The 23,417-nt window shown below is 40.6% G+C and overlaps 5 non-coding genes and 7 pseudogenes across 5 annotated transcripts; all 12 read left to right on the forward strand.

Annotated features, from left to right (window-relative positions):
- Window positions 1-5,462: 5,462 nt before the first annotated feature.
- LOC135783843 (5S ribosomal RNA) lies at window positions 5,463-5,581 on the forward strand. Its single transcript, XR_010545846.1, has one exon. It is a non-coding gene; the product is annotated as a 5S ribosomal RNA (ribosomal RNA).
- A 118-nt stretch (window positions 5,582-5,699) lies between these two features.
- On the forward strand, window positions 5,700-5,818 carry LOC135784438 (5S ribosomal RNA; annotated as a pseudogene).
- Window positions 5,819-5,943: 125 nt separating this feature from the next.
- Window positions 5,944-6,062, forward strand: LOC135783975 (5S ribosomal RNA). The gene has a single exon (XR_010545957.1). It is a non-coding gene; the product is annotated as a 5S ribosomal RNA (ribosomal RNA).
- A 121-nt stretch (window positions 6,063-6,183) lies between these two features.
- LOC135785185 (5S ribosomal RNA) lies at window positions 6,184-6,302 on the forward strand. The gene has a single exon (XR_010546491.1). It is a non-coding gene; the product is annotated as a 5S ribosomal RNA (ribosomal RNA).
- Window positions 6,303-6,427: 125 nt separating this feature from the next.
- LOC135784022 (5S ribosomal RNA) lies at window positions 6,428-6,546 on the forward strand (annotated as a pseudogene).
- A 125-nt stretch (window positions 6,547-6,671) lies between these two features.
- LOC135784089 (5S ribosomal RNA) lies at window positions 6,672-6,790 on the forward strand. Its single transcript, XR_010545979.1, has one exon. It is a non-coding gene; the product is annotated as a 5S ribosomal RNA (ribosomal RNA).
- A 4,324-nt stretch (window positions 6,791-11,114) lies between these two features.
- On the forward strand, window positions 11,115-11,233 carry LOC135784588 (5S ribosomal RNA; annotated as a pseudogene).
- A 125-nt stretch (window positions 11,234-11,358) lies between these two features.
- LOC135784102 (5S ribosomal RNA) lies at window positions 11,359-11,477 on the forward strand. The gene has a single exon (XR_010545982.1). It is a non-coding gene; the product is annotated as a 5S ribosomal RNA (ribosomal RNA).
- A 148-nt stretch (window positions 11,478-11,625) lies between these two features.
- LOC135784126 (5S ribosomal RNA) lies at window positions 11,626-11,744 on the forward strand (annotated as a pseudogene).
- Window positions 11,745-11,865: 121 nt separating this feature from the next.
- LOC135784579 (5S ribosomal RNA) lies at window positions 11,866-11,984 on the forward strand (annotated as a pseudogene).
- Window positions 11,985-12,105: 121 nt separating this feature from the next.
- LOC135784490 (5S ribosomal RNA) lies at window positions 12,106-12,224 on the forward strand (annotated as a pseudogene).
- A 6,808-nt stretch (window positions 12,225-19,032) lies between these two features.
- Window positions 19,033-19,151, forward strand: LOC135784550 (5S ribosomal RNA; annotated as a pseudogene).
- Window positions 19,152-23,417: the final 4,266 nt, after the last annotated feature.

The raw sequence follows: 23,417 nt of genomic DNA on the forward strand, positions 1-23,417 counted from the left end.
AGGGCGCTAGAGAGCAACAAGGAAGTGTGAGGCTGCAGTAGAGAGGGAAAGGCCCTCCACACGTTTGAGTTTTTCTATTTGTGTTTATTTAGTCCTAAAAGGTTTTTTTGTTTGTTTGTTTTTTGTTATTTTGTTACTTGTCCTCCCAACAGCTTAGCTGTTTGGGAGGGATCGTTTTAGTTTTTTTGTGTGTTGTTGCTTGTTCCTTTGAGGAATGGACAATATAACAGCAACAGACATGGATTTAGAGCGAGGAACGCATCAGCAAATGGAAAACGGACTGGAAAAAAGATAACGAGATAAGGATGGCCCGGAAAGGAGACATAAAAGATACTACACTAAAGAAGCAACGGTGGTAGTTGATCTGGCAGAGGTGCATGAAGGAAAACCAGAGGACATAATTCAGGCATTGCTTGACAAGATGGACGTTACAAGCATACTAGCGGTAAGGCCCAAAATGATGAAAGAATATGAAATTACCTTTGAAAAGGAGGAAGATATTGAAAAGTTGGATGGAGGACTAATGATTAAAGGAAAGATTTGTGAAATTAAAAAGTTGAATAATAAAGATTTTGTTGTCTCTTTTATGCATCTGCCCGCATACCTGGACGACGGCGAGATATTACAGAAGCTGGAGGGATGGGGGGTAACTCCCATCTCACAGATAAGGAGACGATTCTACAACGGCACCCACATAGAGGATGGAACAAGGTTCCTGAAGGTACGGTTCCCAAAAGAAGTGGCCTCCTTGCCCTACAGCACTAGACTTGAAACGGGAGAAGGTCCTCAATACTTCAGAGTGATACATAGCCAGCAGGTGAGAACCTGCAGGTTGTGTATGAGCCCTGAACACATGATGAAGGACTGTCCGGATTTTAAATGCTTTAAATGCGAGGAAACAGGCCACTTTGCGAGGGACTGCAAGGTAGTGAGGTGTCCGGACTGCAAGCGTGCACTGGACAAGTGCGAATGCTGGTATAGAGACCATCAACAGGAAGAAGAGCAGGATAGCGGGCAGATGCATGAAACAGACAGCGAAGAGGAGCAACGTGAGGACATTGGAGCAACACAAGGAGAGGACAATGACAACGAGATTGAAAAGACTGAATTAACACAGAAAAGTGAGGAGCAAAATGAGAATACTGGAGTGACACAAGGAGAGGACAATGACAACGAGATTGAAAAGACTGAATTAACACAGGAAAGCGAGGAAATGGAGGATTTGATGGAGGAAAACGATACTCAACAAATTAAAACGAAGGAGCCAAAGGAGAAAGAACAAACTGGGGAGTAGGAAGGAGAGGACAAAGACAGTGAAAACATTGACGAAGACAGCACGTTGGGAACAACCAACAAAAGAAGGAGAAAAATTAAGGTAAAACCAAATTTAGAGAAAGCTAAAAATAAAATGTGGAAACAAAGTTCTGAAGAGATACAAGACTGTGGAAGAAGTGAAAAGGCAGGGGAGGAAAATTGACTAACAAAATGTTGATGCAAAAGTTTTTCTTTTTTTCTTTTTATTTAATGGTGTTAAAAATTGTGAGCTTTAATGCAAGGGGATAAATGAATGGTGTGAAATTTGAAAAAGTTAAGGAACTGTGTAGAGATGAAGATGTGATTTTATTGCAAGAGACAAACTGGAAAGAAAGTGTAATGGAGGATTTTAAAAGAAGATGGGAAGGAGAATTATTTTTTAATAATGGAGAGGGAAAAATGGGAGGAGGAGTGGCGGTGTTAATAAGACAAGATAGAGGTATCAAGACAAAACTAATGTATAATGACACAAAAGGGAAATGCATGGCAGTAGAAATTAAGATGGAAGAAGATGATTTTATTTTAGTAAACGTACATGCTCCAAATGAAGAAATAGAAAAGAAAAGATATTTTAATGTTATAGCTGAAGTAGTTGAAAAATGGGAGAGGGTAATGATTGCGGGGGATTTTAACACTGTTTTTAGTAAAATGGACATGGCTAATGGAATGATCTTTAAATCAGATGGAGGTAGAAAGGAGTTAAGGTCGTTGATGGGGAAAAAAAACATGATTGATGTGTGGAGGGAGAGAAATGAAAAAAAGAGGGAATATACAAGAAGACAGCTGGTGGGGAATTTTATGTGTCAAACTAGAATAGACCACTTTTTAAGCACCAGGAATTTGGAATGTTTTATTGATGGAGTGTTTTATAAAGAAACAACTTTAAGTGATCACAAAATGGTGTTAATGAGAATGGATTTTAAAGGAGAAATGAAGGGACCAGGGGTATGGATTTTAAACACTGAAGTTTTAAAGGAACAGCATTTTAAAAAAGAGATAGAAAATATATTAGATGAAGGAAAAACAGACCTTATGTATATAGAAGATAAAAGACAATGGTGGGAAAACATGAAATATGACATTAGGAAATATGCAATGAGCTATAGTAAATTGTTGCAAAAGGTGAAAAGAATAAAAGAGGAAGAAATAAGAAAAACATTAAAAGAGGAGTTAAACAAAAATGAGGTAAACATACAAAGAGTAATTGAAGTGGAGGAAAAACTAAAGAAAATAGAAGAAGAAAAGTACAAAGGGGCGATGCTAAGAAGCAAAGCGAAATACACAGTAGAAGGAGAAAAATGCAACAAGTTCTTTTTAAACCTTGAGAAAAGTAGGGGGAAGGCAGGAATAATTAAAGAACTCAGAAACAAAGAAGGAAAAGTGATATTAAGTACAGAGGGTATTTTAAAAGAGGTAAACCAGTTTTATGAGGAACTTTTTACATCAGAAGAAGGAGATGAGACAAAAAGAAAAATCTTATTACAACAAATAACGAGAAAAGTTGATAAAGAAGACAAAAATGATTGTGAAAAAGATATTACAACAGAAGAAATTATAGAAGCCATCAATCAATTAGGAACGAAGAAAAGCCCAGGTATAGACGGCATTGGGAATGAGTTTTATAAAGCTTTTAAAGGAAAAATAAGTATTATTTTAAAAGAGGTTTATGAAGAGATCTTTGAAAAAGGAAAAGTGCACCCAAGAATGGGGTTAGGTCTAATGAAAATTATATATAAGAAAAAAGGAAATAAAACAGACTTGAAAAATTATAGACCAATCACAATGCTAAACATAGACCTTAAAGTTTTAGCTAAAGTTTTAGCAAATAGACTAAAACAGGTACTGCCCAATATAATTGAAACTAATCAAGCTTACGGAGTAATGGGAAGAGATATAGCAGATATTACAAGCAGCATTAGAGACATAACGTGGTATATAAAAGAAAAGGGTAAAAGCGCATATATAATAAGCATGGACTTTGAGAAGGCATTTGATAGAGTGGAACACAGATTCTTATTTGCAGTTCTAAAACAATTTGGCTTTGGGCAGAAATTCATAAAATGGATTTCAGTTTTATATACTGACATTTTAACTAAGGTAAAATGTAATGGTTTTTTAACTCAACCCTTTAAAGTTTTAAGATCTATTAGACAAGGGTGTCCACTCTCAGCACAGCTGTACTCTTTGGTGGCAGAACCCCTAGGGCTTCTAATTAACAGAGGAAAACATATAAATGGAATAGAATTAGAAGACAAAGAGGAATTAACAAGAATATTCCAATATGCAGATGACACGACAATTGTAGTTGAGAATATAGAAAGCGTAAAAGAAGTAATGGAAAAAATGAAATGCTACTGTATGGGCTCAGGTGCAAAACTGAATGAGGATAAAACAGTATATATGAAGTTTGGAACAACAGAGGTTTTAACAGGGGTTGTTAAGTTCAAGGAGGTACAAGAGATGAAGATATTAGGTGTTATTTTAGCAAAAAACGAGAAAGAGGCTGTCAACAACTTGTGGGAGCAAACGTTGGGAGGGATGGAGAGAAGATTGATTTTTTGGAAAGTGGTTAGAAAATATCTAGATGACAAAAACAAAGCTGAGTGGAAGAAATTGGTGGGTTTTTATTTAAACAAATGTGGAGGTTTTAAGCTTGAAGAAGACACTTTATGGATGAAGTTAAAAGCCTGGATGATGGAAGGGATTCCACAGTTTTATAAGGAGGTTTTAAATGCATGGAGGCTTTTTTTAACTGAGGTGGATTTTAATCCAGAGGGGAGGGAAAGGATTTTAAATCAGCCTCTGTTTTTAAATGATAAAATCAAAATAAATGAGAAAGACATTTATTATAAGAAGTGGTTACAAGTGGGGATCGTAAAAGTCAGAGACATCTTGTGGGAAGTTAAAGAAGGATTTTTACCAATCCAGGTCATTATTGATGCAATGGAGGATGAGAAGGAAGATTTTAATGTGACAACTTTAATAAACCAATATGAGGAAGTTAAGAAAGCAATTCCAAGACAGTGGTTAGAAGTGATAAATAAAAGGGAGGGAAAGGAAGATAAAATGATGGTGTTTTTAAAATGTAAAGACAAAAGGGTTAATTTTATTTTGGGAACAGTGAAAATGTTTTATGATTTTTTTACAAATAGAGTTTTTAAAGCACCTGTTGCTAACCAGATGTGGCTAAGACACTTTAATGAACTTGATGAAAAGGACATTTGGAAAAATAGAACATGGAAGTGGTTAAATGTGGACTTGGAATGTTTTGACTATTTTATCAGACATAATGTAATTTTTACTGAAATGAAACTCTGTGCAATGAACAAACAAACAAATGCCCAGTGTAAAGTCTGTAAAAAAGAGGATGAAGGTATGTTACATCTGTTTTTATTCTGTGAAAAGCTGAACCCATTTTTTAATGAACTTAAAGAAGTTGTCACAGAATTAAGAGAAAATGAAGAGGAAACTGACTGGAAGAGATTTTTTATGCTGGGAATGACAGAGAACAAAGAAAACAGGAAACTTGTGAATTTGTTGTTAATCATAGCGAAAAAAGCAATATGGAAAAGAAGGAATGTAGCAAGACACAGGAATTTTATTTTGAACCTATGGGTGCTTTTTAAGCAGATGGTAGAAGACTATGTGGAAATGTTGTACAATTATTTTAAATTGGAGAACAAGATGGGGGACTTTTACAAAATCTTTACCAAAGATGTTATAGGTGTTTTTAATCAAAAGCTTTTTAACATGCTAGGAGAAGATGAACTTTTGTTTTAGTTTCTTGGTTTAAAATTGTGTTCTGAATGTGTGGAAAAGATGCTTCTGCGATGTGACTTATGAAATGTTTCCTTAAAAAAATTACATTTTTTGTATGCTGATGTATTTTACATGAAATAACAATAAAAAAAAAAAAAAATAAAATAAAAAAAAAGCACGCCCGCTCTCGTCTGATCTCGGAAGCCAAGCAGGGTCGGGCCTGGTTAGAACTTGGATGGGAGACCGCCTGGGAATTCCAGGTGCTGTAAGCAATTAATTAATTATTTATGTCATTTTTTCCCATGAATGCGTTCTTTCGGTAAGCGTTCACTGATGTCATGGCGTTGCCACATAAGTCTTGAAGTGTCTATCGAATCGAGTCAGCCCTCGCTTACGGCCACACCACCCTGAGCACGCCCGCTCTCGTCTGATCTCGGAAGCCAAGCAGGGTCGGGCCTGGTTAGTACTTGGATGGGAGACCGCCTGGGAATACCTGGTGCTGTAATTAATTAATTAATTATTTATGTCATTTTTTCCCATGAATGGCGTCCTTTCTGTAAGCGTTCAACGATGCCATGGCGTTGTCACATAAGTCTTGAAGTGTCTATCGAATCGAGTCGGCACTCGCTTACGGCCACACCACCCTGAGCATGCCCACTCTCGTCTGATCTCGGAAGCCAAGCAGGGTCGGGCCTGGTTAGTACTTGGATGGGAGACCGCCTGGAAATACCAGGTGCTGTAAGCATTTAATTAATTAAATATTTATTTATGTCATTTTTTCCTATAAATGCGTCCTTTCTGTAAGCATTTACTGATGTCATTGCGTTGCCACATTTGTCTTGAAGTGTCTCTCGAATCGAGTCAGCACTCGCTTACGGCCACACCACCCTGAGCACGCCCGCTCTCGTCTGATCTCGGAAGTCAAGCAGGGTCGGGCCTGGTTAGTACTTGGATGGGAGACCGCCTGGGAATACCAGGTGCTGTAAGCATTTTATTAATTAATTGTTTATGTCATTTTTTCCCATGAATGCGTCCTTTCTGTAAGCGTTCACTGATGTCATGGCGTTGCCACATAAGTCTTGAAGTGTCTATCGAATCGAGTCAGCACTCGCTTACGGCCACACCACCCTGAGCACGCCCGCTCTCGTCTGATCTCGGAAGCCAAGCAGGGTCGGGCCTGGTTAGTACTTGGATGGGAGACCGCCTGGAAATACCAGGTGCTGTAAGCATTTAATTAATTAATTAATTATTTATGTCATTTTTTCCCATGAATGCGTCCTTTCTGTAAGCGTTCACCGATGTCATGGCGTTACCACATTAGTCTTGAAGTGTCTCTCGAATCGAGTCAGCACTCGCTTACGGCCACACCACCCTGAGCACGCCCGCTCTCGTCTGATCTAGGAAGCCAAGCAGGGTCGGGCCTGGTTAGTACTTGGATGGGAGACCGCCTGGGAATACCAGGTGCTGTAAGCATATAATTAATTAAATATTTATTTATGTCATTTTTTCCCATGAATGCGTCCTTTCTGTAAGCGTTCTCCCATGGCATGGCGTTGCCACATTAGTTTTGAAGTGTCTCTCGAATCGAGTCAGCACTCGCTTACGGCCACACCACCCTGAGCACGCCCGCTCTCGTCTGATCTCGGAAGCCAAGCAGGGTCGGGCCTGGTTAGTACTTGGATGGGAGACCGCCTGGGAATACCAGGTGCTGTAAGCAATTAACCCCCTGGGGTCCAAAAACGCGGGGCCGCGTTTTGACGCATTTTTTCCTGTTTCCTGTGACATCCACTTAAAATACTCCGTCATTCATAATCATACACATACATGTAATACATCATTAGAAACTGTGAAGTGTCTACTTTAATGTGAGTGCCTTCATAATAACAACAAAACCGTGTGCTTTTGGCAAATAAAGAAAATAAACAGGGAGTGCATTTCGACATCTCTGTCTCCTTGACCATCTTCCTCAAACACGTTACAAACATGAACTGATAACTCCGCCAATACTTGTCACACGAACATGATACATGTGTCTAAAGAAAGCCTGAAATGTCTACTTTTACATGATGTAATTAAAATCTGAAGAACTCATTGTCTGTTTGTGTAATCGACATGTAAGTAAAGAGAGGTACAGTTTTTCTTGCTCAACCTCATTAGCACTAATGTGATCCCACCTACCCGCGTGCGCGCCATTCATATGGAAATTACCTGATGCGGGCTATGCAAACAAGATCAACGCCCCCAAACAATGCTTTGAGAAGCAGCAAGTTTTGACAGTTTCATTCACTTATCGATGCGCTGAGAAAATGAAATGACACGCTTTACAGGTGAGGAAGCTCTACAGATGCTTCTGGACAGCGAGGAAGAGTTCACAGTTTCTTCAGACGAAGAGCAGGACTCCGACGATGAACGTTTTTATTTTGAAGAGCGACTTCCAGCTGAGGATATAATTTCTGAAGAGTAAGTTTTACCTACATTTGTTGAAATGTTGTGTGATGTAAACTTTTATATACTGTATACTGACTATTTGCAAGCAGATATTCATAATGACTTTATATAAACGTCTCGTAACTTGAATTTACATTAAAATGATAGTTTTTACATTAAACCGTATGCTGATTAGTGTAATGGGAATATGTTATAAAGCAATATCACTACTATAACTATAGTGTTCATGCCGACTTATCAATAAGGCTTCTTTACGTGATTATTTGCTCGGGTGTAATGATGTGCTGTAAATGCGCCCGGAGATATGTCATGCGTTAAACAGTATGATTGTATAGTGTAATGTAAATATACAATATGTCATAAAACAATATCACTATTTAGAATATATTTTGACTAGCGTTTATGCCTCAACAAGTCTTGTTTACGCTACTATCTGTTCGGGTGTAAATGTATCGATGCAGTATCGATGTGCTGTAAATGTGTCCGGAGATATGTAATGTGTTAATGTTTAGCCATAAATATGTCCGGTAATGGCCCGTTAACAAAGATATACAGCGCATCTATGTACCCAATTATCTTATCTCAACTATGCTTTACCGCCTTAGTATTGCTTTATAAGTTTGGTACTGTGCAGAATACATTATTTTAATTATTAAAAACTTATAGGAATCTCTCTCCTCTTCAGCGGGCATTTGCAGAAATGCGACGGACATTCATACAGGGTAAGTCACATTTGCGGGATTTTCTGTTTTATTAGTAGACTATTACTGATATTTTGCTTAGTAATTTGGAAAATACAAGACGCACGGGGGCATGCAGAAACGAACCCGAAATTCATAAAGTGTAACTTACATTTCGTCCCCTTGGAATAAGGTTCTATTAGGGCTGCACGATTACAGGAAAAAATTTGATCACGATTAAAAATACGATCATTCTTTTAGTGAAGAACTTCTGTTTACTTCAGTATTTTTATTACACGTTACAGCCATTTATATAATATTATATACATTTTATAGGCCTATATTATAAAATATTTTATTGTTTTGTAATATCCACAGCTCCCATTCTCTTAGATCTTTTTAAAACATTTAAAATAATTCCGCATAGATTTTGCAAAAGAAATCCGCAGAAATAACAAAACAGATTCCTAACAGCTGTATGACTATTGCAGCAATTAAACAGTTCAGTTTTAACTGTCAAAATTATAAAATATCTTTTATATATATTATTACTATAAATTAAGGTTTTTGATAATGACCAAGCGGATAGCGGCGGACAGCTAACGTCGACGACTTGTTTGATCAAATGAGCCTCTCAAATCAACAATTCACTTGCCTACAATAACGTCTATATAATATATATATTTTCAGCATATAACAATGTTAGTTTAAATGTTTATTATCAACACTATTTTTTTAAAAGCGGAGGGGGGCTGCTCTGTTGCTCGCAGTCGCGGCGGGGTGCAGAAAAATAATAAATCAAAACAAAACGAAATAAACATGCAACCTTACCTTACACATTCGCTATGCATCAATTAAAATTCAAGGCTTTACACCGCATTTTTTACATGACTACCGAAAGAAGTCTTTTATAGATTATGCACAGTATTTAAGGTTTTTATTCAGTTCTTCATATTCCCCGATGCGCTGGTCCTGCTGCTGGCGGAGACGCTAAACACCGTTGCAACAGGTGCATTGTAAATGTGCGTGGTGGACTCGTGCGATAGGTTAAACGTCTTTCTTTTATAATTTATCAATGTCTCAACGTTTCTTTTAATTAAATTATTATATATAAAGGTGGAGAAGCCTAAAAAATCCAGAGACCTGGCCGCATATCAACTGTGATGTTAAAATTGGTCCGAAACCATTTATTTACCGAAACTATTTATTTATTTATTTACAGATTTACTGACAGTGATAAGGCACCTGTTGCAAAAAGAGTCAAGACCAACATCCAGGCAAGCAGCAGCAGGTCCATTCTGTCATGGAAAACAGAGGCTGATATTGATGTGGTTCCACACACTTTGCGTTTCTTTCCTGCACTAAAGATGATCTCCATCAGGCACTACTGGAGACAGGACGATGTTTTCTCCGTGCCTTTTCCTGCCAGAGTAATGTCAAGAGAGAGATACTGCACTATTTCATGGAATGTGCACACATGAGTCACCCAGAAGACCAAAAACATGTAATGTTCTATTGTGTGTTCAGTTAAATAGGAACTGTTTTGAACAATGGCACGACAACATTTAACTCCATTCTCAAAGAGTTACAGTGTGTGATGGTTTACAAATGTATACATTATTTTTTATATTGTGAAGTATTTTTAGATGCACACCAAACTGTACATTCATAGCTGACATTTAGAATAATTTTCTTTTAATTAGAGCCATATTGTACTGGTCATATAGAATATTGTTACATGTATTGTTACTTTATTATTTATAATTACAATGATGCTTCTTTATTGATAATTACAATAAAGCTTTTTAACTCTATTGTATTGTTCATGTTTTTAGCATTTTTTGCAACCCTATAAGACTTTTATTTTACTAATTTCAGATAAAAATAAAGTCTTAAGTCTTTTGTACTTTACTGTAACCTATTTTTTTAAACTACAAGCAAAATATTCTCTCTTTAAAGGGACACTTCACCCATTTGCATTAAACTTTGTATAGTTAGAACCCCAGTCATGTTTTTGAATGGTCATGCATCATTTCCTCAGTTGCTGCTGAGACAGGAGAAATACAGATTTCAGTGTTGCACTTCCTTCTTTCAATGATGTAAAAATCATCATTTTGCATCATTGAAAGAAGGAAGTCCAATATCTTTGTTGAGGGGGTGAGCGTACAAACCCCTTTTCTCTGTCAAATAAGCACCAAATTCTAAATGTATGTTACATTTCGACTACAAATATGACACACTTTCAATAAAGATTAATGCTTATATGGGTGAAATGCTCCTTTAAGTCTCCCCGCATTCATTCTTTTGTCCCAACATTCCTCACTGAGCCATTAGGGGGTTGGGTCTCTGGTGTGAAACACATCAATATTCATGACCATTGACCCGCCCTTGCATATTGCCTTTGCACAGCAAAAGGTGTCTTACAAAAGTTAAATCAATGTATTGTTTCATGTGAGTGAGTGGGTTAAATGGTTTTTACATCTTTTTGTAGCAAATTCTCTACTCTACAAGAGTAGATACCTTTTTTGCTTGTTTACAAATGTTTAGGATGTGTTCCTTGGCCTTATTTCAGCAACTTTTTGTTTTCTTTTTTTACTAACCACGCATAAACATCATTTACTTAAAAATACAAACATGTACATACATTAATCTTACATATTATTATAGCACAGTTTGTGCTGAATACAGTGTTATGTGATATTAGCCATTAATGTGTTTTAGAGCAACTGAAAAAAGACCAAACGTGAGAGCATGTCAGAACCTCTGACAGTGTCCCAAAAGGGTCGGACCCCAGAGGGTTAATTAATTCTTTATGTCATTTTTCCCATGAATGCGTTCTTTCTGTAAGCGTTCACTGATGTCATGGCGTTGCCACATAAGTCTTGAAGTGTCTATCGAATCGAGTCAGCACTCGCTTACGGCCACACCACCCTGAGCACGCCCGCTCTTGTCTGATCTCGGAAACCAAGCAGGGTCGGGCCTGGTTAGTACTTGCATGGGAGACCGCCTGGAAATACCAGGTGCTGTAAGCATTTAATTAATTAATTAATTATTTATGTCATTTTTTCCCATGAATGCGTCCTTTCTGTAAGCGTTCACCGATGTCATGGCGTTACCACATTAGTCTTGAAGTGTCTCTCGAATCGAGTCAGCACTCGCTTACGGCCACACCACCCTGAGCACGCCCGCTCTCGTCTGATCTCGGAAGCCAAGCAGGGTCGGGCCTGGTTAGTACTTGGATGGGAGACCGCCTGGGAATACCAGGTGCTGTAAGCATATAATTAATTAAATATTTATTTATGTCATTTTTTCCCATGTCCTTTTATTGATGTCATTTTTATTTATGTCCTTTCTGTAAGCGTTCTCCCATGGCATCGCGTTGCCACATTAGTTTTGAAGTGTCTCTCGAATCGAGTCCGCACTCGCTTACGGCCACACCACCCTGAGCACGCCCGCTCTCGTCTGATCTCGGAAGCCAAGAAGGGTCGGGCCTGGTTAGTACTTGGATGGAAGACCGCCTGGGAATACCAGGTGCTGTAAGCATTTAATTAATTAATTATTTTTTTTATTTTTTCCCCTGAATATGTTCTTTCTGTAAGCGTTCACTGATGTCATGGCGTTGCCACATAAGTCTTGAAGTGTCTATCGAATCGAGTCGGCACTCGCTTACGGCCACACCACCCTGAGCATGCCCACTCTCGTCTGATCTCGGAAGCCAAGGAGGGTCGGGCCTGGTTTGTACTTGGATGGGAGACCGCCTGGGAATACCAGGTGCTGTAAGCATTTAATTAATTAATTATTTATGTCATTTTTTCCCATGAATGCGTTCTTTCTGTAAGCGTTCTCCCATGGCATAGCGTTGCCACATAAGTCTTGAAGTGTCTATCGAATCGAGTCGGCACTCGCTTACGGCCACACCACCCTGAGCATGCCCGCTCTTGTCTGATCTCGGAAGCCAAGCAGGGTCGGGCCTGGTTAGTACTTGGATGGGAGACTGCCTGGGAATACCAGGTGCTGTAAACATTTAATTAATTAATTATTTATGTCATTTTTTCCCATGAATATGTTCTTTCTGTAAGCGTTCACTGATGTCTTGGCGTTGCCACATAAGTCTTGAAGTTTCTATCGAATCGAGTCAGCACTCGCTTACGGCCACACCACCCTGAGCACGCCCGCTTTCGTCTGATCTCGGAAGCCAAGCAGGGTCGGGCCTGGTTAGTACTTGGATGGGAGACCGCCTGGGAATGGCTCACGACCCCCGCATGTACATATTGCTCAACCCTGGGATCGATCGAAAGTGATCAAAGCTGATGGCGCCATCTGCTGGTCAACGTACTGAAGTGTTATTTACAGAAATTGTCTAGTTTATTAAAAACCACTAATCTGTTGAATGCTTTGTTTATTATTTTCATAGTTTAAGTTGATGTAGCTGATGAGATTCATATAGACAAGTAAAAAAGTGTTTTATATTTTTTGGACTGAATTAAGAAAGGTTGTAATGTATCAGTGCACTCTCACTTTGTCTGGAAGACTTCTAATTGCTTTGATGTGTTTTATTTTACACTATCTCACCCCTTCTGAAACCCAAGCATACAGAGACTCCAAAATACTTGAAATACTTTTACAACTTTTATTTTTCACCCAAAATGTGTTTCATTTAAAAGGCAATGCATGAAAACACAAGTAAACCAGATCTGTTTAGTTTAAAGCTCGCTCACCACGACAAGGTACAGATCTACGAGCGAGAACACGAGACAAGACGAGAGACAAACATTTACTACCATTTGCAAGCATTTAGTTAAACATGGAGCTGACAGACATACAAACATCACAAGGACACGCACACATAAATAACATTAATAATAATCAAAACACTTAACAATTAAAAACACAAACTTGCACTTAAGCTTAAAATTAACAACTGGTTTGTACAGGCCAAAGCCCAAAAAAGAACAGGATTATCCACAAACTCAACAATCAACAAATAAAGGCTCAAGCCATTCCTGTCTCTTAATTTTTTTGCGTTTTCTTTGGCAAACTTTTGATAAACATAAGCAGACAAAGACATACAAACATCACAAAGACACGAAGCTGACAAAGACAAACAAACAACAGGCATGACAAAAACACAGATTATCTGAACATGAACAACCATTAAAGGGTATGTAAACTGATTGTGTTAGATCAGAACTGATTGAGTTTAAGATGAATGAGGTAGATTGACCTTGATATTGAACATAGGCCAGAACTTGTTTGCATAAAAAAGATACTACAAAGTGCACTTAAACAGCAACATAAATAATAATAAAAACAAACACAAGAACATTCTTAAGTAAAACTGTAAAGTGCGTTTTTTGAACTATATAAATAAATAGATTATCTTTTAAAAAACTTTAAACAACTTTACACTTTAAAAAGTATGTTTTAAAAACTCTGAACAACTTTAAAAAACAAACAAACAAACAGACACACAAACAAACAAACAAACAATCCTCTTTCTCTCTCCAACAGATGGCACAGGAGAAATGGCATCACACAAATTAGTTATTTACAAAGTTATTTACATCTATTTACACAGTTCTACTCTTTTCCAACTCCACATCCACCACACTTTTAAAATGTTCAAAGCTATCGTACAGCACATTGTCAAACCCAGAGGTGGTGGATTTCCTAGTGGATGGACAGTAGGAAAATATTTTCTGGGTGCTTCCAGCCACTTTGTCCTTGGAAGGTGTGTACCTTTTCCGCTGTCCACCACAATTAGGAACGTGGCAAGCCCCACATGGCCGCAAGGACTTGTTTGGCATGAATGCCTTAACTGTTGGTGCAGGAGGTACAAAGGTTTGGCTGCACGATGGCCCACGAAACAGGATGGAGGGAGCCTGTGGCTGTGCGGGAAGAACCAGCAGTATGGGTGCTGCAGACACAGGGGGTGATCCAAAGGTGAGTGCAGCAGGCTTTGGCCGAGTGGAGGAGGACGACGCCGCCGTGGGCTGAACGGGCCGGTTCACAGGAGGCACACACTCTGGCTCTTCAACAAATAATCTGGAAATATAAAATAAACATTTAATGAGGATTGATATGACATGTGTGCTATTTGCTTTCAACAGCCAACAGGTGAAGAAAAGTGCTTATGACAACTTACCTCCGCTTCTCACCACGCCTTTTTCCAGCCTTGTGATGAATGTGCTGGTACTGGACCTGAGGCCGGTCTGGCGGTGGGAGGGATGTTGGCAGCGCAGGAGCTTCTGGGAAGGGTGCATCTGACAGCACTTTCAGGTGAGGCGTCACCTTCGGCAGTACCGTCGCCCCGTAGTTGGCCTTTTTCTCCTCCCTGGCAGTGAAGGTCGAGATGGACTTGGCGTTCAAGTTGGGCAGTGGAATGGCGAGACCGCCAAGGATGGGGTCGTCTCGGACTCGGTCTGCAATCCTCTTGTACTGTGCCTTTAAAGAAGCCGTGACCTTGCTGGGGGAGGTGAGCTGATTGGCTGGCGCTCTGTTCTTAAGCATCTTGAGGAGGAGGTAGAGCAGGCGACTGTCCTCGGTCACCTGTGCCGCCTGAGCGTACCTCATGCAGCCAAACTTGGTCTTCTGGGCTGCTCTGGTCTCGGGAGAGTCTGCCCCAAGGCACCGACCGAACAAGGTGTATCCCCACCTGGACTCATACCGCTTCACGAAACGGGCGGCAGTCTTGTCGTGGTCATGGAGAGAGCTGGCGGCGGCGGCGATCTTCTGCCTGAGGTCAGCAGGCACTAAGTGGTAGTCGCTGTTGTCGGCCAGTTCTAGGAGGAGCAAAGCCAGTGCCTCCACTTCCTCTATACCTGGCAGATGCAGATGGCTCATCAGCACATCTTGCAGGGCAGGACTGTCCTCCTCTTCCGCCTGTTCTGCCTCGGTGAGGACAACGTGCTTCGCACAGACTCTGTCTATCGGGTCCTCCTCTGTATCCGAAGACATGCCGAGACCCTCGTCCAGCATCTCATCGTCTCCCTGCTCAGCCGACTCCTCCTTCTCGTCCTCACGCGAATGCTCTTCCTCAACTGCAAATATGTAATTGTATTAATCACAAACATGTCTACACAACAATAGTTTTTTTTGCACCACATCTGTCATCATTGTTTAAGTGTGTGATTAAGTACTGTACCTTTCTGCACGTAGTAGTCCCTGGCAGTGAAGCTGGTAGACTGGCACATGGCGTACTCGACACCAAGGAGCTCCTCCTCGTCGGAGTGCTCATACGCTTCGGGGATCGGCATTGGTGCAGCAAAGTTGGGCTCCAGCACGTGTTCCTTGCCGAAGAGAACCTCGGCCTGCTGGTTGATGCGTTGGATCTGCCGTGCATCCAAGCACGACGTTTGCCGGCCATGACCACCAGCGACACGGAGCGATGCCATCCTGTGGTTCCACTGCACGGCAAAGGACACCAAGTATACCTGAAACAAATTTCCATTTTGACTGTTATTGTGTACAATGTTTACAAGTAATGACTGAAGATGTGAAATAAAATGTATCATTGAAACTATCATTAACACTTTGCTTTTTAAATTATACGTATGATTTGCTATATGACAATGTGTCTGTAATAAAGCTTTAAATATGTTTTAATCACTCACTTGAAATGGCATAATCCCACATCGCTGTGAAGGGACGGCGTTAAACAGGTGGGCGTGCAACCCCTCCAGAGAGTTGCTGCCTCGCAGGCATTTGTGCTTGTTCAGTCGGACACCGTTCATCACCACCACCTTTACAGACACATACAGCGGTATGCCAGGGGGATCCTGCAACACACAACATATATTACAACTTATTTATTCTGGTGTCCTTTTGATATGTTGCCATATACAAGTTTGAAGTTTGGTTTTGACACACGATGCCTGCAAAGACATTAACCCACCTGCATGCAACTGAGGTGCTTGCTGGCCACTGCCCAGTGAGCGTCGAATGCCTCCGGCGACTTAAACAGGTGAATGCCATCAATGTCAAGGCCGGCTGGTCCCCGAAACTCAGCAAGGATGGACTCTATCACCAAAGCAGTCTCCTGTAACACAACCCGTTTTGAGGTGAATAAAAAAACGTAGAACTAGCTAGCTAACTAACCTGCTTGGGGAGAAAACTAATGTGAGCGATTGTATGTATACATATGGAGACTTGAGCTTGTATAGTGCAACCTACACAGAGCCACACTTACCGCAACACCACGGGTAATACGCCTTACGTACGACCTGATCTGATGAGGCTTGAGGAAAGCCATCATCTCCTCATCAGAGTACCTGCCGTAGAGCTCTGGGTTACCGTTCCTGACCGCCTGGACCAGGAGCATCATGTCCGCCTTGTTGTAGGCGAGCACGGCACCCGCCATGGCACTCATGAAAGCCCCGTACTTGGCGTGGCTCTGTTTGATCACAACGGCGTCCCAGCGGTGCAGCCAGTGGCGGATGTCCAGCCTGATGACGGTACCTCTCTTCACCCAGTCACCAAACAGATTCTCCAAGAACGACGGACCGCTGTCACTGAAAATAATATTGTGACATTTTGTGTAGGTGTGTTACATGTTGGATTATCTATTTCATTATAGGTTTCAACTGCTCTTTGAACTCACCGACAGCAGTTGTTATCTGCGTACACCACCTTCGGAGCAGGAGCGTTGGCACGACGAAAACGAGCGACCAGACCTCTGGCCATGCGTGCATAGCACCCCTCGGACTCGGACGCCACAACCACTGTGGTCAAGAACTGACCCCACTCATTCAGCACGCTGGTGACGTACTGCATGGTGCCCTGGCCGTCGCCGTAGATCTTCTTAAGAATCTATAAAAAAAAAGCAGAACATTCATTATGTGGTATTTTAACAGTCAGTCTGTTCCATATGATCACAAGAACTTTAGGCTATACGTACCTTCCTCGTGCCGTCAATGCACAAGATTTCCCCAGTCGTACTGAGGATTTGGTCCCTGTACACGGGCATCTTCTCCATCTCCAGGATCAGGTGCGCACGCCTCAGGACCCGAGCAGATGGAAGTGGAGACAGGGCGATGGGAGGGGTGTAAGTGCCAGCTGCTCTGGCAAACGACAGGATACCTCGCTGAGATGAAGATGATCCAGCCGCCGACATGTGGGCATCGTACAGGAGAGTCTGGTACAGGTCCCGACGCTCCACGTACCACTCGTCATGGCCCTGCTTCAGCAGCCTCTGTACTTTACTCATTGAGACTGCGTTGAGTCGGTCGCTCATCAGGGTGACCACACTCCTGTCCAGAGCACGCTTGCCGCAAATTATGGCAGGGAACATGCTTCTGATGGCCGGGGCGAGGTTCATCAGAATTTGCGGACTGTACGCCAGCCAGGTGTACTGCTGCTGGGCACGGTGGGGACCGTCCTCCTCGTCATCGCTGTTGACCACTTGCGCCTGGCTCAGCTCCTCCCTCAGCTTGAGACAGTGTTTGCACATCAACCTCTCAGTCAGCAGGGTGTAATGGAAGTTCATGCCGCAAACTTGCCTGGCAAAGCTCCCAAACCCTTTCTTCTCCAGGTAGTACTCTGGTGGTGCGCGGCAGTTGGTGTTGGGGCAGCGAATCAATGCCTTCATCACACCGACCGGACGCCAGAAGAAGGCAGGGGTGGTAAAGAAGGACAGCATGTTGGGCACAGCTCCCTTGACGGCCATAGGAGGTGGGGGCGGGTGGAACTCCATCTTCTCCTTAAAGATCTTCCTCTCTGCGATCTCTCCCCTGACATTTTTTGTACTTGGAAGCCCTCTCGAACAGCCCAAAGGTCTCATTGGTCTTCAACCACTTTATGTTCGCGGGGGCTATACCAAGGGCTTTGGTGGATTCAGGCAGCTGCTCCCAGAACTTCTGCCAGCCCTCCAGCACGACGCCACCGGGTTCTGATGTCTCTCGGAGGGACGAGGGTCCGGGCCTGTCGTCCTGGCACACAGAGCTGGCGAGGTCTCCCCAGGTGGTCAGCTGCGTGCTGACCGACGCCTCAGACTCGTCCAGGACAGTCTCTGAAGAGTAGAACACCACAAAAATGTATCAACTGCATTGCAACATACTGATGACGTTTATGTGGCACAAACACAAGTCCTAGCAGCTCCACAGCATACTACAAAGTCATTTCATGTTAATTTTAGCATAATTCTACTATACCTGCAGCAGCCAACAACTCGGCATCACTGGTGTAGTTGGGGTCCTGCTGAGAGAGGTCAGGGACAGTCAGAGGAGCCCGGTCTTTCTTCAATTGTGCTGTCTGCAGAAAACAAAACACAACCATAGAATAATTTCATAAAATAATACTTTTACTAATACTGGTTACTGTTTAACATTAATTACTTAGGTCTAAAAGGTAACTAAGTTTATCTTACCTTCAACCTCCTGTCAAGGTCCCATGTGACAGGAGGGAACTCTCTGGCATACTCGAGCAGTCGTTCCTTCTGCCACTTCAGCAGCTCGTTCTGCTCTCCCTGCTGGCAGTACTGGAACAGCAACCACACCAGCCAGCCAACATCGTTTTCTAGAAGCCACCTAAAGGTCTGACCAGCATACTTCCCAAACACAATGACCAGCTGACCTTTCCACAGCTCACCCCCGGACCTCTTGGCAGCCGCCTCTGCTGTCTTGCGATCCAGCCATGTAGGGTCAACAACGGTGCTGGGGGCCTCTGCCACAGACTTTGCTGCCTCTGTACACTGCAGCCTGGCCTCTCCTTGCCGAAAATTAAATATTTATTTATGTCATTTTTTCCCATGAATGCGTCCTTTCTGTAAGCGTTCTCCCATGGCATGGCGTTGCCAAATTAGTTTTGAAGTGTCTCTCGAATCGAGTCCGCACTCGCTTACGGCCACAACACCCTGAGCACGCCCGCTCTCGTCTGATCTCGGAAGCCAAGCAGGGTCGGGCCTGGTTAGTACTTGGATGGGAGACCGCCTGGGATTACCAGGTGCTGTAAACAATTAATTAATTATTTATGTCATTTTTTCCCATGAATGCGTTCTTTCTGTAAGCGTTCACTAATGTCATGGCGTTGCCACATAAGTCTTGAAGTGTCTATCGAATCCAGTCAGCACTCGCTTACGGCCACACCACCCTGAGCACGCCCGCTAGTTGGTACGTTCCAGGAAGTGTCTGTGCCGGTAGTAGAGGGAGAAAGGCTCCCTCACGTGGGTTTGTTAAATTTGAATTTAGTTTATAGTTTGAGTTTAATTTATTGTTTGTGAAGTGTTTATTTTGAGTTTAAACCACCGAACAGCAGCTTTATGCTGACTGTGAGGTGGTTTTTTGTTGTATTTAGTTAAAATTAAAAAAAGATCAGACGGACGCATGTCAAACAACACTGAAATGGCTGAGGAACAAAGTACTGGCAACGAAACTGGACTGGATAAACGAAAAGGAGCTGGACATGATTTAAATAAAGACGCAAGGCAGGATGGATTAACTGAAAGTAGAAGAGGAATCTTTGAAAATGAAAGCAACGGTAACGAAAAGGGAATGGAAAAACGACAACGAGCTGGAAAAGATTTAAATGAAGACGCCAGGAAAGATAGTTTAACAGAAAACAGCAGAGAAAATGTTGAAAACGAAAGCAACGGTAACGAAAATGGACAGCAAAAAAGACAACGAGATGGAAATGCACGGTGAAAAAGCAAAGAAAAGAGGTGAGCAAAGGATTTACGCAAAAGAAGCAACAGTGATTGTGAATGTTGATAATGTGGAAGGATTGAAAGCGGAAGATTTAATAAAAGCAGTAGCAGATATGATTGGACAAGGGAACATTTTGGTAATGAGACCACGAAATAATAATGAATATGAACTGATTTTAGAAAATGAGGAAATGTGCGAGGATCTAATGGAAGGACTAATGATTAAAGGTGTGCAGTGCAACGTAAGAAAGCTAAAAAATAAGGAATATGTTGTCTCTTTTATGCATTTGCCTGGGTACCTAGATGATTATGAAATTTTAGAGAAATTAGAAAGCTGGCAGGTTGTGCCAATCACAAAACTTAAAAGGAGAGTGTATCCGGGCACCGACATAGAGGACGGTACGAGATACGTGAGAGTGAGGTTCCCTAAGGAGGTGGTCTCACTACCATACAGCACAAAGTTTGAGACTGCGGAGGGCTCCCAGCATTTCCGGGTGATGCACAGCCATCAGGTGAAAACCTGTCGGCTGTGCATGAGCTCGGAACATTTGCTGAAGGAGTGCCCCGAGTTTAAATCTTATAAGTGCGAGGAGCTGGGACACTTTGCACGTCAGTGTAGAGCAGTCAGGTGCCCGGATTGCAATGATTTTCTAAACAAATGTGAGTGTTGGATGGAGGAAGAGGAAGGAGGGGTGGATAATCAGGTGCCCAGACAAATGCATAAAAGAAATGATAACGCAGAAGAGAGAACGAATGAAGAGGGGAGACAAATAGAGAAACAGCAGTCAACAGAGCCTGAAGGAGAAGAAGCAATGGCGGAAAAGCAGATAATTGAAGAAAAAGCAACTGAAAATCAAGAGGAAACGGTACGGGAAAAGGACACAGAAAGGACACAAATGGAGATATCGGAGAGTTTGGATGTTTTAATGGACAAAGAAGGTAACGAGGAACAACGGAGTACAGCACAAGACTGCGAAAGAGAGGACGATGAAATGGAAGAAGCAGGAGTAATGGACAGACGGGAAAAAAGGCCTTTGAGGAGAAGAACAATGAAGGTAACGCCAAATATTGATAATGCGCGAAAAAAGAAATTAAAGTCCCAATTGACAAGAGAAAATAGATTTGAGGTGTTAAGGCGAGGAGAGGAGATGGACTGAGATGATGGTATTTAAGGTTTTTATTTTATTTATTTTTTTAATGGTTTTACGATGTGTGACTTTTAACGCTAGGGGACTTTTAGATTTTAAGAAATTTGAAAGAGTAACTGATCATTTTAAAAATCAGGACATCATTTTACTGCAGGAAACAAACTGGAAAGATGATATTTTAATGGACTATCGAAAGAAATGGGAAGGATGGATTTTACATAATAACGGTGATGGAAAATGTGGAAGAGGAGTCGCAATTTTAATGAAAAGTGACGTTTTTAAAGAGAGTAAAGTTTTATACAAGGATGGAAAAGGAAAATGTATGGTTGTAGAAGTAATTTATGAGATGAAGAAAATTGTTTTAGTTAATGTACATGCGCCGACGGAGGAAAAAGAAAAAAAGGTTTTTTTTAATCATTTAAGAGAGTTTTTAAAGGATTATAAAGAATTTGTAATAGCGGGAGATTTTAATACGGTTTTTAGCAAACAAGACATGGCGGAAGGAATGGTTTTTAAGAGTGATATGGGAAGAAAAGAACTAAAATTTTGAATGGAAGATTTTAAAATGACTGATGTGTGGAGAGAAAGAAATCAAAGGAAAAAAGAGTTTTCAAGAAGACAAATTGTGATGAATTTTGTGTGTAATACGAGGATTGATTTTATTTTGTGTACAAGAAATGTGGAGAATTTTATTGAAGATATCAAGTATGAGGAGACAAGTTTAAGTGATCACAAGTTTTTATTTTTTAACATAGATTGGGAGAAATTACAAAGAGGGCCTGGAGTATGGGTTTTAAACACAGAAATTTTGAAGGACAAACATTATGTTGAAAGCGTGAAAGAAATTATTGAGAATGAGAAAAACAGTGTAATGTATGCAGAAAATAAGAGAATATGGTGGGAAAATGTAAAGTATGCTATAAACAAATATTCAATTGAATATTGTAAATTAGTGCAAAAATGTAAAAGGTTTAAGGAGAAAGAATTGAAAGCAAGTCTTGAAAAAGAATTAAATGAAGAAAATAAGGACATTCAAAAGATCAAAGAAATCGAAGAAAAGTTGAAAGAAGTAGAGGAAAAGCAATATGAAGGAGCAAGATTACGAAGTAAAGCACAGTATATGGTTGAGGGAGAAAAATGTACAAAATTCTTTTTTGATTTAGAAAAAAAGAAAGGGAATGCTGAAACGATAAAGGAGATAAAAGGAAAAAATGGAGAAATAATACAGGGAAATGCAAATGTTCTAAAAGAAATTAAGGATTTTTATGAAGATCTTTTTAAGGCAAGAGGAGTAGAGGAGAAAGAAAAAACAGATTTTCTTAACAAAATAAAAGCAAAAGTAATCGAAGAAGATAAAGAGGAATGTGAACAAGAGTTTAGAGCAGAAGAAATTGAACAAGCGATTGACGAACTAAATAAAAAGAAAAGCCCAGGAATTGACGGTTTAGGAAGTGAATTTTATAAGTGTTTTAAGGGGATTTTAATAGAGATTTTAAAAGAGGTTTTTAAAGAAATCTTTGAAAGGGAAGAAATTTATGAAAGAATGCGGATTGGATTAATGAAACTCATTTACAAAAAGAAAGGTGAAAAGACAGATTTAAAGAATTATAGACCCATATCAATGTTGAACACAGACTTAAAAATAATTGCAAAGGTTTTAGCTAACAGATTGAAGAAAATAATGCCAAAAATAATAACTACAAACCAAGCTTATGCTGTTAAGGGAAGAGATATTGCGGATGTGACGATGAGTATAAGGGACACTATTTGGTATATGACAAAAGAAAAACAAGAAGGATATGTGTTTAGTCTGGATTTTGAAAAGGCATTTGATAGGGTGGAACATGTGTTTTTATTTGATGTTTTAAAGAGTTTTGGTTTTGGAGAGAATTTTATCAAATGGATCAAGATTTTATATAAGGGTGCTCTGACTAAAGTTAAATGTAATGGTTTTTTATCAAATGCTTTTAATGTTACAAGATCAGTGAGGCAGGGTTGTCCACTCTCTGCCTTACTATATTCTTTACTATCTGAACCATTAGGACTAGCAATTAAAGAAAACAAGAAGATAATGGGGATTGAAAGTGAGAAAAGTAAAGTGTTTCAGTATGCTGACGATACCACAATAATTGTAAAGGGGAAGGAAAGTGTCAAAGAAGTTATGAATGTTGTTAATGAATTTTGTAAGGGTTCAGGAAGTAAAGTGAACGAGGACAAAACTGTTTACATGAAATTTGGTAATGCTGCTAGTCTGGAAGATTGCTTTAAATTCAAAGAAGTGGAAGAAATGAAAATTTTAGGAATTCTAATGGGTAAAGATGAGAAGAAAACAAGAGATGATGTATGGAATAATCTGATTATTGACATTGAGAGAAAACTGAATTTTTGGAAACTAAGGAATTTAAGTTTAAAAGGAAAAGTGTTGGTTTT

The sequence above is a fragment of the Paramisgurnus dabryanus genome, chromosome 2 (genome assembly GCF_030506205.2).
Source record: "Paramisgurnus dabryanus chromosome 2, PD_genome_1.1, whole genome shotgun sequence".
In the NCBI taxonomy this organism is placed as follows: Eukaryota; Metazoa; Chordata; class Actinopteri; order Cypriniformes; family Cobitidae; genus Paramisgurnus; species Paramisgurnus dabryanus.